This window comes from Aquarana catesbeiana, linkage group LG01, assembly GCF_042186555.1.
Source record: "Aquarana catesbeiana isolate 2022-GZ linkage group LG01, ASM4218655v1, whole genome shotgun sequence".
Classification (NCBI taxonomy): Eukaryota; Metazoa; Chordata; class Amphibia; order Anura; family Ranidae; genus Aquarana; species Aquarana catesbeiana.
In genome coordinates this window covers 32,633,158-32,646,709 of record NC_133324.1, presented here as the reverse complement: position 1 = coordinate 32,646,709, position 13,552 = coordinate 32,633,158, and positions in this window count along the sequence as shown.

Genomic DNA, 13,552 nt, shown 5'->3' with positions numbered 1-13,552 from the left:
CCGAACCAAAATTTAAAAAAAAAAAATGACGTGGGAGTCCTCCTAAATTCCATACCAGGCCCTTCAGGTCTGGTATGGATATTAAGGGGAACCTCGGCCAAAATTAAAAAAAAAAAATGACGTGGGGTTCCCCCTAAATTCCATACCAGACCCTTCAGGTCTGGTATGGATTTTAAGGGGAACCCCGCTCCAAAAAAAAAAAAAAAAACGGCGTGGGGTCCCCCCAAAAATCCATACCAGACCCTTATCCGAGCACGCAACCTGGCAGGCCGCAGGAAAAGAGGGGGGGACGAGAGTGCGGCCCCCCCTCCCTCCTGAACCGTACCAGGCCACATGCCCTCAACATTGGGAGGGTGCTTTGGGGTAGCCCCCCAAAACACCTTGTCCCCATGTTGATGAGGACAAGGGCCTCATCCCCACAACCCTGGCCGGTGGTTGTGGGGGTCTGCGGGCGGGGGGCTTATCGGAATCTGGAAGCCCCCTTTAACAAGGTGACCCCCAGATCCTGGCCCCCCCCTGTGTGAAATGGTAAGGGGGTACATAAGTACCCCTACCATTTCACGAAGAAAGTGTCAAAAATGTTAAAAATGACAAGAGACAGTTTTTGACAATTCCTTTATTTAAATGCTTCTTCTTTCTTCTATCTTCCTTCATCTTCTGGTTCTTCTGGTTCTTCTGGCTCTTCTGGTTCTTCCTCCGGCGTTCTCGTCCAGCATCTCCTCCGCGGCGTCTTCTGTCTTCTTCTCCTCGGGCCGCTCCGCACCCATGGCATGGGGGGGAGGCTCCCGCTCTTCTCTTCTTCTTTTCTTCTCTTCTTCTCTTCTTCATTTTCTTCTCCGGGCCGCTCCGCAATCCATGCTGGCATGGAGGGAGGCTCCCGCTGTGTGACGGTGCTCCTCGTCTGACAGTTCTTAAAAAAACCGGGAGGGGCGGGGCCACCCGGTGACCCCGCCCCCCTCTGACGCACGGTGACTTGACGGGACTTCCCTGTGGCATTCCCCGTGACGTCACAGGGAAGTCCCGTCAAGTCACCGTGCGTCAGAGGGGGGCGGGGTCACCGGGTGGCCTCCCCCCGTTATTTAAGAACTGTCAGACGAGGAGCGCCGTCACACAGCAGGAGCCTCCCTCCATGCCAGCATGGATTGCGGAGCGGCCCGGAGAAGAAAAGAAGAAAAGAAGAAGAGAAGAAGAGAAGAAAAGAAGAAGAGAAGAGCGGGAGCCTCCCCCCCATGCCATGGGTGCGGAGCGGCCCGAGGAGAAGAAGATAGAAGACGCCGCGGAGGAGATGCTGGACGAGAACGCCGGAGGAAGAACCAGAAGAGCCAGAAGAACCAGAAGAACCAGAAGATGAAGGAAGATAGAAGAAAGAAGAAGCATTTAAATAAAGGAATTGTCAAAAACTGTCTCTTGTCATTTTTAACATTTTTGACACTTTTTTCGTGAAATGGTAGGGGTACTTATGTACCCCCTTACCATTTCACACAGGGGGGGGGCCGGGATCTGGGGGTCACCTTGTTAAAGGGGGCTTCCAGATTCTGATAAGCCCCCCGCCCGCAGACCCCCACAACCACCGGCCAGGGTTGTGGGGATGAGGCCCTTGTCCTCATCAACATGGGGACAAGGTGTTTTGGGGGGCTACCCCAAAGCACCCTCCCAATGTTGAGGGCATGTGGCCTGGTACGGTTCAGGAGGGAGGGGGGCCGCACTCTCGTCCCCCCCTCTTTTCCTGCGGCCTGCCAGGTTGCGTGCTCGGATAAGGGTCTGGTGTGGATTTTTGGGGGGACCCCACGCCGTTTTTTTTTTTTTTTTTTTTGGCGCGGGGTTCCCCTTAAAATCCATACCAGACCTGAAGGGTCTGGTATGGAATTTAGGGGGAACCCCACGTCATTTTTTTTAAAAAATTTTGGCCGGGGTTCCCCTTAATATCCATACCAGACCTGAAGGGCCTGGTATGGAATTTAGGGGGACTCCCACGTCATTTTTTTTTTAAAATTTTGGTTCGGGGTTCCCCTTTGGGGAATTCCCATGCCGTTTTTATCAATGAACTTCTATGTGTATTGTCGGCAATGCAATAGCTTTAAATAGTTTTAAATGAGTTTTTTTCCTTCAAAATGTCATTTTGCTGTCAGACTGTTCTAAACACAGGAAACATGCGCCCCTTTACAGGCACACTATAGACACCCCCCAGGTAAGAAATTTAAAGGGATATTACACTTTTATTGATTGACTTTAAGCATTATTAAAATCACTGTTCCTGAAAAAACGGCCGTTTTTAAAACTTTTTTTTGCATTGATCCATGTCCCCTGGGGCAGGACCCAGGTCCCCAAACACTTTTTATGACAATAACTTGCATATTAGCCTTTAAAATTAGCACTTTTGATTTCTCCCATAGACTTTTAAAGGGTGTTCCGCGGCATTCGAATTTGCCGCGAACACCCCAAATTGTTCGCTGTTCGGTGAACTTGCGAACAGCCAATGTTCGAGTCGAACATGAGTTCGACTCGAACTCGAAGCTCATCCCTACTCAGCAACATGTTGTCCAGGAGGACCAGGAAATTGTAACCTCCCAGGCTCTGGAAACGCGTTTCACAAACCTTTCTCCAAGGCCTCCCGAAGATGTTTCATCCTCTGCCCCCTCTGCGACGGCAAGATAAGGTCCACAACCTTACCCTTGTAATGTGGATCAAGGAGGGTTGCAAGCCAGTAATCACCCCCCCTTGATACCACGAATAGGAGGATCCTTCTGCAGGCTTTACAGGATCAGGGAGGCCATGCAGTATAGGTTGGCTGAGGCATTCGATCCAGAGTCCTCTGGGTCATTAAGGACGACATGATCCGCAGCCACCTCCTCCCAGCCATGTACTAGTCCATGGGTTTCTTCAGACTGTAAATGATCCCTTGAAGACTGCTGCTGATGCTGAGTGCCAGGCTCCACCTCCATGCTGAGACAATCCTACTTTTCCAACTCCTCCTCCTCCTCTTCCTGTGTGATTGGCGGGCACGCTGAAAAAAGGGGGCCTTGAGAGGTAAGGAAGTCCTCATATTCCTCCCTCTGTTCTGCTTTAAGTGGACAAGAGGGACAGTGTCACTGATGCATGCACTGTCATTGCTCACCATCTTCGTGGCCTCCTCAAATGGTGACAGGACAGCGCATGCATCCCAGATCATAGCCCCCTGACCCTGTCCTGGTGCAATAGTCGCATAGGTACTCATTGATGGCCCTCTGCTGTGTGTGCAGCCGCCTCAGCATGGCCAACGTTGAGTTCCACCTGGTGGGCATGTCACAGATTAGGCGGCTCTTGGGCAGGTTAAATTCCTTTTAGAGGTCAGCCGAGCACTGGCATTATATGACCTGTGGAAATGAACACAGACTTTCCTGGCCTGCCTCAGAACATCCTGTAAGCCTGGGTACCTTCCCAAGAACCGCTGCACCACCAAGTTAGGGATGTGAACCAAACAGGGCACATGGGTCAGTTGTCCCTTTTGGAGGGAGGAGAGGAGGTTGGTGCCATTGTAGCAAACCACCATACCTGCCTTAAGCTTACATGGCGTCAACCACCTCTGAACCTGCCCCTGCAGATCTGACAGAATCTCTGCCCCAGTGTGGCTCCTGTCCCCCAAGCACACCAGCTCAAGCACCACATGGCATCATTTTGCCTGCGTGCTTGCGTAGCCCCTTGAAAGCCTACAGAGCACTGCTGGTTCCAAGGACAACTCAGCACAGGAAGAGGCCATGGAGGAAAAAGAATAGGAGGGGGTGGAGGAGATAGGAGTGGCAGAATCACCACTAGTAGAATTTTGGAGGCGTAGTGGCGGAACAACCTCCAACACTTCTGCACCCTGTCCTGCATCCTTCCCAGCTGCCAGAAGAGTCACCCAGTGCTCGGTGATACATAGGTAATGTCCCTGTCCATGCCTGCTGGACCATGAGTCATCAGTAATATGCACCTTACTGCTTACCACCCTGTCCAGCGAAGCCAAGACATTGCCTTCCACATGCCGGTAGAGAGCCGGAATCGCCTTCTGTGAGAAAAAGTGGCATTTGGAAACCTGCCACTGAGGAACTGCACATTCCACAAACTCATGGAAGGGGGCAGAGTCTACCAACTGAAAAGCAGCAGTTGAAGTGCTAGCAATTTTGCCAAGCTAGCAGTTAAGCGCTGAGCATTTGGATGGCTGGGAGCGAACTTCTTTCGGTGGTGCAGCAGCTAGGGCGGTGAAATTAGCCTGGTACAATCTGACATTGGTGTACCAATAGTAGATTGCCCGCAAGTACTTGGCTGTGACACACCTAATTTTACACCATAATTTCTCTCAGTGCAGGTCTCAGAGAGGACTGAAGGTATAGTGGGGTTGGAGATCCCAGCTGATGAGGAGCAAGGAGAGGTCCACTTTGTTCTTTGGTGTGGGTCTTTTAGGTACGCTTGCCAACGAACTGCATGGCAGGTCGACATATGTCTGGTCAAGCATGTGGTACCCAAGTGGGTGATGTTTTGGCCACACGAGATACGCTTGAGATATATGTTGCAAATAGCAGCGGTGGGATCTGATGCACTCTTCTCAAAAAAGGCCCACACCACAGAACTTTTGGAATAAGGCGCAGAGACAGCAGCACCCTGCAAATGCAGAGCTCTGTGGTGTGATGCAGTTGGTGTGTTGCCCTTAATCTGGCCCCTGGAGGGCATCCTGCCTCGTTGGAGATGTGCCTCCTCCTCCTCCTCTCTCCTATCAGGCACCAACGTGGAGTCAGTGACCTCATCATCCCCTCCCTCCTCATCATTGGAGCAAAGCTGGCAGTATGCTGCAGCTGGGGGAACATGACTGCCAGATTGCTGTCCTTCTTGGGCAACCCCTCTCTCTGGGCTCACGTTACTGCCTTTTATCTAGCTGGGTACCATCATCGGAGCCTTCAAAATGCTGGGCATCCTCCTGGAGCATGTAGCCAACACTGTGATCAATCAGTTCGGGGTTCACTTGCCTGCTACCAGATGGAAATGTCACTTGCCACGCTGCCTGCCACCAGATGGGGATGTCACTTGCCACGCTGCCTGCTACCAGATGGAGATGTCACTTGCCACGCTGCCTGCCACCAGATGGGGATGTCACTTGCCATACTGCCTACCACCAGATGGGGATGTCACGTGCCACTATGCCTGCCACCAGATAGAGATGTCACTTGCCACGCTGCCTGCCACCAGGTGGAGATGTCACTTGCCACTATGCCTGCCACCAGATGGAGATGTCACTTGCCACTATGCCTGCCACCAGATAGGGATGTCACTTGCCACGCTGCCTGCCACCAGATGGGGATGTCACTTGCCACGCTGCCTGCTACCAGATGGAGATGTCACTTGCCACGCTGCCTGCCACCAGATGGAGATGTCACTTGCCACGCTGCCTGCCACCAGATGGGGAAGTCACTTGCCACGCTGCCTGCCACCAGATGGGGATGTCACTTGCCACTATGCCTGCCACCAGATAGAGATGTCACTTGCCACTATGCCTGCCACCAGATGGAGATGTCACTTGCCACTATGCCTGCCACCAGCTGGAGATGTCACTTGCCACGCTGCCTGGCTGCCACCAGATGGAGGAGGGCGGAACAGTGGTGTGGGCAATGAGAGATGTCATCTCTCTCCCCCGCCACCGCCCCGCTGACATTACTGGTTTCCTCTGCAGTGCGGCAGCAAAGGCGCTGCGGCACACAGGTTGGAGACCTATCTTTTCAAAAATGGCGCCGGGCGGCGCAATCACGCTACTGCGCATGAGCCGCCCAGCCGAGCGCGTACGAGCTTTCCCGAGCCCGGCCGGCTTCGGAGCGGCGCATGCACAGTAGTGGGCGGCTCACGGCCATCTTTTCTATGGGCACCAGTGCCCGTAGAAAAGATGGACATTAACGGGCAGCCTGAAAGGGGGGGCAGCCGCGAAGTCGCTGCAGGAGCGGCGCCGCCCCTGCACCACTGCCGCCCCAAGGCCTAGCCTCGGTGGCCCTGTGGCAAATCCGGCCCTGTATATACTCATACTGCAGTTAGCAGAATCAACTGCCTGCCTGTAGTATTATTAGTATGAGAACAACAGCAATTGTCTTCAGGTAGCTTTAGGTGCATACTGTGCAGAGGACACAATACACTAACTGTAAATACTGTGGCTGCCTGCCTGTGGTATAGGATCAGAAGAACACCACCAATTTTATTCAGGTAGCTTTAGGTGCACACTGTGCAGAGGACACAGTACACTAACTGTAAAGACTGTAGCTGCCTGCCTGTGGTATTAATATAGGATCAGAAGAACACCACCAATTTTATTCATATAGCTTTAGGTGCACAGTGTGCAGAGGACACAGTACACTAACTGTAAATACTGTAGCTGCCTGCCTGTGGTATTAATAGGAGCAGAACAATGACAATGGTATTCAGGTAGCTTTAGGTGCACACTGTGCAGAGGATGCACTACACTAACTTGTAAATACTGCAGCTGCCTGCGGTACTAATAGGATCAGATGAACACCACCAATTGTCTTCAGGTAGCTTTAGGTGCACACTGTGCAGAGGATGCACTAGACTAACTTGTAAATACTGCAGCTGCCTGCGGTATTAATAGGATCAGAAGAACACCACCAAATTTCTTCAGGTAGCTTTAGGTGCACACTGTGCAGAGGATGCACTACACTAACTTGTAAATACTACAGCTGCCTGCGGTACCAATAGGATCAGAAGAGCACCACCAATTTTCTACAGGTAGCTTTAGGTGCACACTGTGCAGAGGACGCACTACACAACCTTGTAAATACTACAGCTGCCTGTGGTACTAATAGAATCAGAAGAACACCACCAATTTTCTTCTGGTAGCTTTAGGTGCACACTGTGCAGAGGACACACTACACTAACTTGTAAATACTGCAGCTGCCTGCGGTACTAGTAGGATCAGTAGAATGCCACTAATTTTCTTCAGGTAGCTTTAGGTGCACACTGTGCAGAAGACGCACTACAAAGCTAAAAGTTAGGGTAGTGAGTCCTCCTCACAGTGTTCAACTAAAACTACAAGTTAGTGTAGTGCGACCTCTGCACGGTGTTCAGCTAAAGCTACAAGTTAGTGTAGTGCGTCCTCTGAACAGTGTTCAGCTAAAGCTACAAGTTAGTGTAGTGCGCCTCCTCACAGTGTTCAGCTAAAACTGCAAGTTAGTTTTTTGCAAGCTCTGTACAGTGTTCAGCTAAAACTACAAGTTAGTGTAGTGCGACCTCTGCACAGTGTTCAGCTAAAGCTACAAGTTAGTGTAGTGCGTCCTCTGAACAGTGTTCAGCTAAAACTACAAGTTAGTGTAGTGCAACCTCTGCACAGTGTTCAGCTAAAGTTACAAGTTAGTGTAGTGCGTCCTCCTCACAGTGTTCAGCTAAAACTAAAAGTTAGTGTAGTGCGACCTCTGCACAGTGTTCAGCTAAAGCTACAAGTTAGTGTAGTGTGTCCTCTGAACAGTGTTCAGCTAAAGCTACAAGTTAATGTAGTGCGTCCTCCTCACAGTGTTCAGCTAAAACTACAAGTTAATTTTTTGCGAGCTCTGCACAGTGTTCACCTAAAGCTACCTGTAGAAGGTTGGTGGTGTTTTCCTGATGCTATCACTACCGCAGGCAGCTAAATAAGCTACAAGTCATTTTTTTGCAAGCTCTGCACAGTCTTCGGCTAAAGCTACCTGTAGAAGGTTGGTGGTGTTTTCCTGATCCTATCACTACCGCAGGCAGCTAAATAAGCTACAAGTTAGTTTTTTGCGAGCTCTGCACAGTGTTCACCTAAAGCTACCTGTAGAAGGTTGGTGGTGCTTTATTGATCCTATCACTACCGCAGGCAGCTAAAAAGGCTGCAAGTTAGTTTTTTGCGAGCTCCGCACGGTGTTCACCTAAAGCTACCTGTAGAAGGTTGGTGGTGTTTTCCTGATCCTATCACTACCGCAGAGGTTTGCACAGTGTTCAGCTAAAGCTACTAGCTACTCCCAGCTTAGTGCGGCTACAGCTCATTAGTATGTCTGGAAGGCCAACAAGGAGAAGCAGTTAGTCACAAGCCAATAAAAGAGGGCAAGCAGGCTCTGTGTCTAGAGGCAACAGTGCTGGTCGTGGAGACGGTTCATCCTCATCAGCAGGTGGCCTTTTTTTCGGCACCTGGCCACGTTGAGCCGCAACATGCGGAAGACTTGGTAGAGTGGATGACCAAGCCATCCTCATCCTCCTCATCCTCTCTCACCCATGCTCAGGGTACTTTGTCTGGCAAAGCAGCTGCAAACGCGGCCTCTTCCCTCGGCTCAATGGCATCAGTGACTCCTTACCTAGCCCCACCATGTCCTCCTGAGGAGACCCTCGAACTGTGTGACCACAGTGTTGGGTACATGCTCCAGGAGGATGCCCAGCGTGTAGAAGGATCTGATGATAATACTGAGTTAGATGAAGGCAGTAACGTGAGCACGGACAGAGAGGTGCCCAAGAAGGACAGCAGTCTGGCAGTCATGCTCCCCCTGTTGCAGCATACTGCCAGGTTTGCTCCAGTGATGAGGAGGGAGGAGATGATGAGATCACTGACTCAACATGGGTGCCTGATAGGAGAGAGGAGGAGGAGCAGGAAGCACATCACCAATGAGGCAGGATGCCCTCCAGGGGCCAGCCTAAGGGCAGCACACTGATTGCATCACACCCCAAAGCTCCGTATGTGCAGGGCTCTGCTGTCTCTGCGTGTTATTCCAAAAGTTCTTTGGTATGGGCCTTTTTTGAGACGAGGGCATCAGATCACACCGCTGCTATTTGCAAGGAATTATTTGGGAGTGTGGGCCCCACCCCAGACTCGCCAAGAACAAGAAGGCAAGTGGACTATTATCGGTACATATAAGATGAGTATAGCCATAAAGTACAAATCATTCATAAAAGCACAGTATTTATTTATACAAAAGTAACAAATAAACAGAACAAACAGGTATATTAAAAGAATTTGGTGTTCTCAGATGACATATAACATTTCAACATGTTTCGCGGATTTACTGCTTCATCAGGATCATACATCTGTAAATATAGATAAGAATATACAATTACATACCAAATAACAAATTTAGACATAATTGTGGATTGGGGAGAGTGGAATGAGATAATAAAACTCCTTACCCGAGCCCCAGAGTGTGTGGCGGGAGGGCTCTCTGGCCAGGTCTCCCTCGGCGATTGGGAAGGGAAATTATGGCACCCGCCAGACTCTAGATGAGATGGTTATAAAAGTATGAATGGAATGATCAGCATAAAGGTGGATAGTATTGGGGCGTGCACCACAACCGTGTTGATCAAGGCATGCTATAGGTGACAAAATCACACCAGTGTGACAGGGAAAAGGGAATAGAAAAAAGGGGAAGAAAGAAGGTAAGGTGTGACGGGAGGGCCCGTGGAACTCAAAATACATCTTATGTCTAAGTCACCCTGTGCCATCCTGGCACAGGGTGAGTGAGAAAATATATCTTGGACTACTTAAAATGGGACAGTAATATTTGTCCACAATATCTCCCAGGATGTATGTTAATTGAATGAGCTGATCACATTGTCCTCTATACAATGTAGGAGATGGGACGACTCCTATTGGAGCTCATGTTAATTAGGTTAATTAGGTTTTGTTTGTATTGTTAATTGTAATTAGCTCCAGCTATTGTGTTTATACTACTGTGTGAAGCTCGGTGCCCACAAGTCTGTCATCTGGTCTGGGTAAATGTTTTAGTAAATTAGCTCATGTTAATTAGGTTAGCTTTGAGTCAGCCTGGTGTATAAATGTGTGTGAGATCTCAAATAAAGAGGTAGTTCTGATGTACATCAAGACTGGTGTTGTCAAGTTCTTGGGGGTTCCTATAGCCAGATCCATTGGACTCTGTTCCAGAACTTAGGAAGCGGTATATTGACGGAAGCACTCAAGCGGAGTGTGGGACGTTCCGTGACATTGGTGGCAAGCAGCAGGAAAGCTTTCTGCAGTCTGGGACATCCAAACCTCCAACTGGATCCAAGATCAGGATAGCAGACTTCAGTCACCCCAGCGGAAATATTGACCAGGCATCAGAGTTCCCGGGGCTGCTGAGGATCATCCTTTCAACATACACCAGGACTGTGTCTAAGGATGAATACCTGGAGCTCAGGCAACTGATTCGGGTGAAGCTCTGGATTGGAGCCCTTCAGCTCGCTGGTATAAAACAGGGCTAGTGCTTTCCAACCCAAGAGCAATGGGCCAGTGACCAACAGGCATTGCGGATGGCATTCCTGGGAGAGCGGCCCCAGGAGCAATGGGTGACTGAGTTGGACAGGCTGGTCCAGCAGGAGATAGAGCTGGACAATAGTTATCGGGCTCTGCAATGGCACGCAGAGGAGGGATATTTAGGGGAGACAACAGAATGCTCTCCGGAGGGATATGACTTTGGAGGCCCTGGATTGCTGTGGGAGAGCCTTACAGATCATTTTATGTTTGGTGATGAAGGGGAACCTGACCTTGAGGACCTGAGAGAATATGGAGAGTCTATGCTCTGTCTTGCAGGGGTCTCAGAGCTCAAACCTGATCTGGACCATTTGCTAAGGAAGGAACAGCATCTGGAAAGGGCATACAGGAAACTGCCAGAACAAGTTCAGCAGCATGCCAGAGAATCGGCAGTGGAAAATCTGGAGATTGCCGTCCCCAAACCTGAAGTGCTGACAACAGGGCAGAGCTCTGCTAACCTCTGCCCAGAAATGATAGCATCTTCTGGGTTCCATAGACAGGAGATGGTGAACCTCTATCCCCAGACATCAGTTGCAGAGACATGGGATTTGATAGACTTTTCTGCTGAGGAAGAACAACCTGATGAGCCTTCAGCAGAAGAGGTGCTATCAGGGCCAAAGTTCACTGTGTTCTGCCCAGCACCAACAGTGGCTTTGGCCTTCTTGAGAGAAGAGGTAGTCAGCCTTTCTCCCACAACACTGACAGGGACATGTGATTTTCTGCCAGCAGCATCTATGGAGTTAAAACAAACTTCTCCAGCTGAAGATCTGGTAACTGAACAGAAGGTCCAAGACCTCTGTCCCACACTTTTACCAATTTCAGAGACTGGGGATTTAATAGACGTTTCTGTAGAGGAGGAACCACCTGGCAAACCCCCAGCAGAAGTGCTGGCAACCGGACAGAGGGTCCAAGACCTCTGCCCCACACCTGCAGCAATTGTGGAGGCTCAGGGTGAGAAGATGGCAATCACTTCCCAGCAGTAGATACAGGGGGAGAAGGGAGAGGAGGTGTGTGTTGTCCCTCCCCAACAGTTGGCCAGGGTGGAGGAAGTGGGCTTTCCTCCCCAGCAAAGATCTGTGTACCTGGGAGACAGTACCATCGACATGTCATCCCAGCAGCCAGATGAGAGAATGGAAAAGAAAGTAGCCGGCTCACCTCCCCAATGGCAGCTACACAGTTTGGGAGTGGAGGAAGCCAGCCTACTGCCCCAACGATTAGCTGGAGCGGAGGATGCGGAGTCCCCAGCAGAAGTGCTGGCAACAGGGCAGAGTGCTACCAACCTCTGCCCAGCACCGGCAACAACTACAGAGTTCCAGGGAGGCGGGGCAGTTGGCCTCCCTCCCCAACAGTTAGCTGGAACAGATGGTGTGGGGTTTCCAGCAGAAGGGCTGGCAACAGGGCCGAGGACTGCTGAACTCTGCCCTCAACTAACAGAGGATGGATTTCCTGTGAAGGTGGATGGGACTTCAGTCTCCACCTGTATACCCCAGGGATGCTGGGCAGTGGGCCCAGATCCCCAACAGCATGACAGAGTGAGCCCAGACACCTTGTCTTCTCTCCAGCGGCAGAAAGGACTCCAGGGAGAAGGGCCAGTCCAGGCCTCTCCCCAGCGGCAGATATGTTCTCTGAGAGAGGCAGAGGTTGGCTGGGTGAGTAATGCTTTGTTTGGAACAATTTATTTGGGGTACTGTGTGGGTACAGGCAGTAGAGGACTGGAACTACTTACTAACTTCGGAGTCAACCCATCTGGGGTCTCCTCCTGTGTTAGTCTTCTGCCGAAAGGGGAGAGATGTGACGGGAGGGCCCGTTGAACTCAGAATACATCTTATGTCTAAGTCACCCTGTGCCATCCTGGCACAGGGTGAGTGAGAAAATATATCTTGGACTACTTAAAATGGGACAGTAATATTTGTCCACAATATCTCCCAAGATGTATGTTAATTGAATGAGCTGATCACATTGTCCTCTATACAATGTAGGAGATGGGACGACTCCTATTGGAGCTCATGTTAATTAGGTTAATTAGGTTTTGTTTGTATTGTTAATTGTAATTAGCTCCAGCTATTGTGTTTATACTACTGTTTGAAGCTCGGTGCCCACAATTCTGTCATCCGGTCTGGGTAAATGTTTTAGTAAATTAGCTCATGTTAATTAGGTTAGCTTTGAGTCAGCCTGGTGCATAAATGTGTGTGAGATCTCAAATAAAGAGGTAGTTCTGATGTACTCCAAGACTGGTGTTGTCAAGTTCTTGGGGGTTCCTATAGCCAGATCCATTGGACTCTGTTCCAGAACTTAGGAAGCGGTATATTGACGGAAGCACTCAAGCGGAGTGTGGGACGTTCCGTGACATATGGGAACTAGAAAAGCGACAAGAGAGAGGGAAGGTCAAGTGTGGGTGGGTGAGAAGAGACAGGAAACAACCCGGGGGGAGGGAAAGAGAGGGGAAAAAGGGGGGGAGTATGGGGACATGAGTAAGTGACCATAGCCAGATAATTCAAGAACTAGTGAAAACAAACGTGGCGAATGTGAACAAAACAATATATACTGCTGAAAAGTGCACGTGTAAAGTGCAAGTAAAAAGCAATGCAGTGTTGAAAGTAGCATTGTATATGTACAATGCTACTTTTAACACTGCATTGTTTTTAACTTAGTTTTTTTCTGTTTTAATATTCAGATACACATTTTCTAGATTCTGTATTTTGCTCCCAAGGTTCCTGTGTCTGCTGCTTCGCATGTTTGACGCAGTTCACCCAGGTTCATGGAACACCTATGAGGTACACATGTCTCTTTGACTATAGACTCCTGGGCTCCTTATATTAATATCTTTATTACCCAGGTATTTTTTACCTCTGGCTTTGATAGTCTCCCTTTTCACTGGCTGGGGTTTCAGTTGACCACCTTACTCTCTCTACACGTGCACTTTTCAGCAGTATATATTGTTTTGTTCACATTCACCACGTTTGTTTTCACTAGTTCTTGAATTATCTGGCTATGGTCACTTATGTCCCCATACTCCCCCCCTCCCCCCCCCCCCCGGGTTGTTTCCTGTCTCTTCTCACCCACCCACACTTGACCTTCCCTCTCTCTTGTCGCTTTTCTAGTTCCCATACCTTCTTACCTCCCCTTTTTCCTATTCCCTTTTCCCTGTCATGCTGGTGTGATTTTGTCACCTATAGCATGCCTTGATCAACACGGTTGTGGTGCACGCCCTAGTACTATCTACCTTTATGCCGATCATTCCGTTCATACTTTTGTAACCATCTCATCTAGAGTCTGTTGGGTGCCATAATCTCCCTT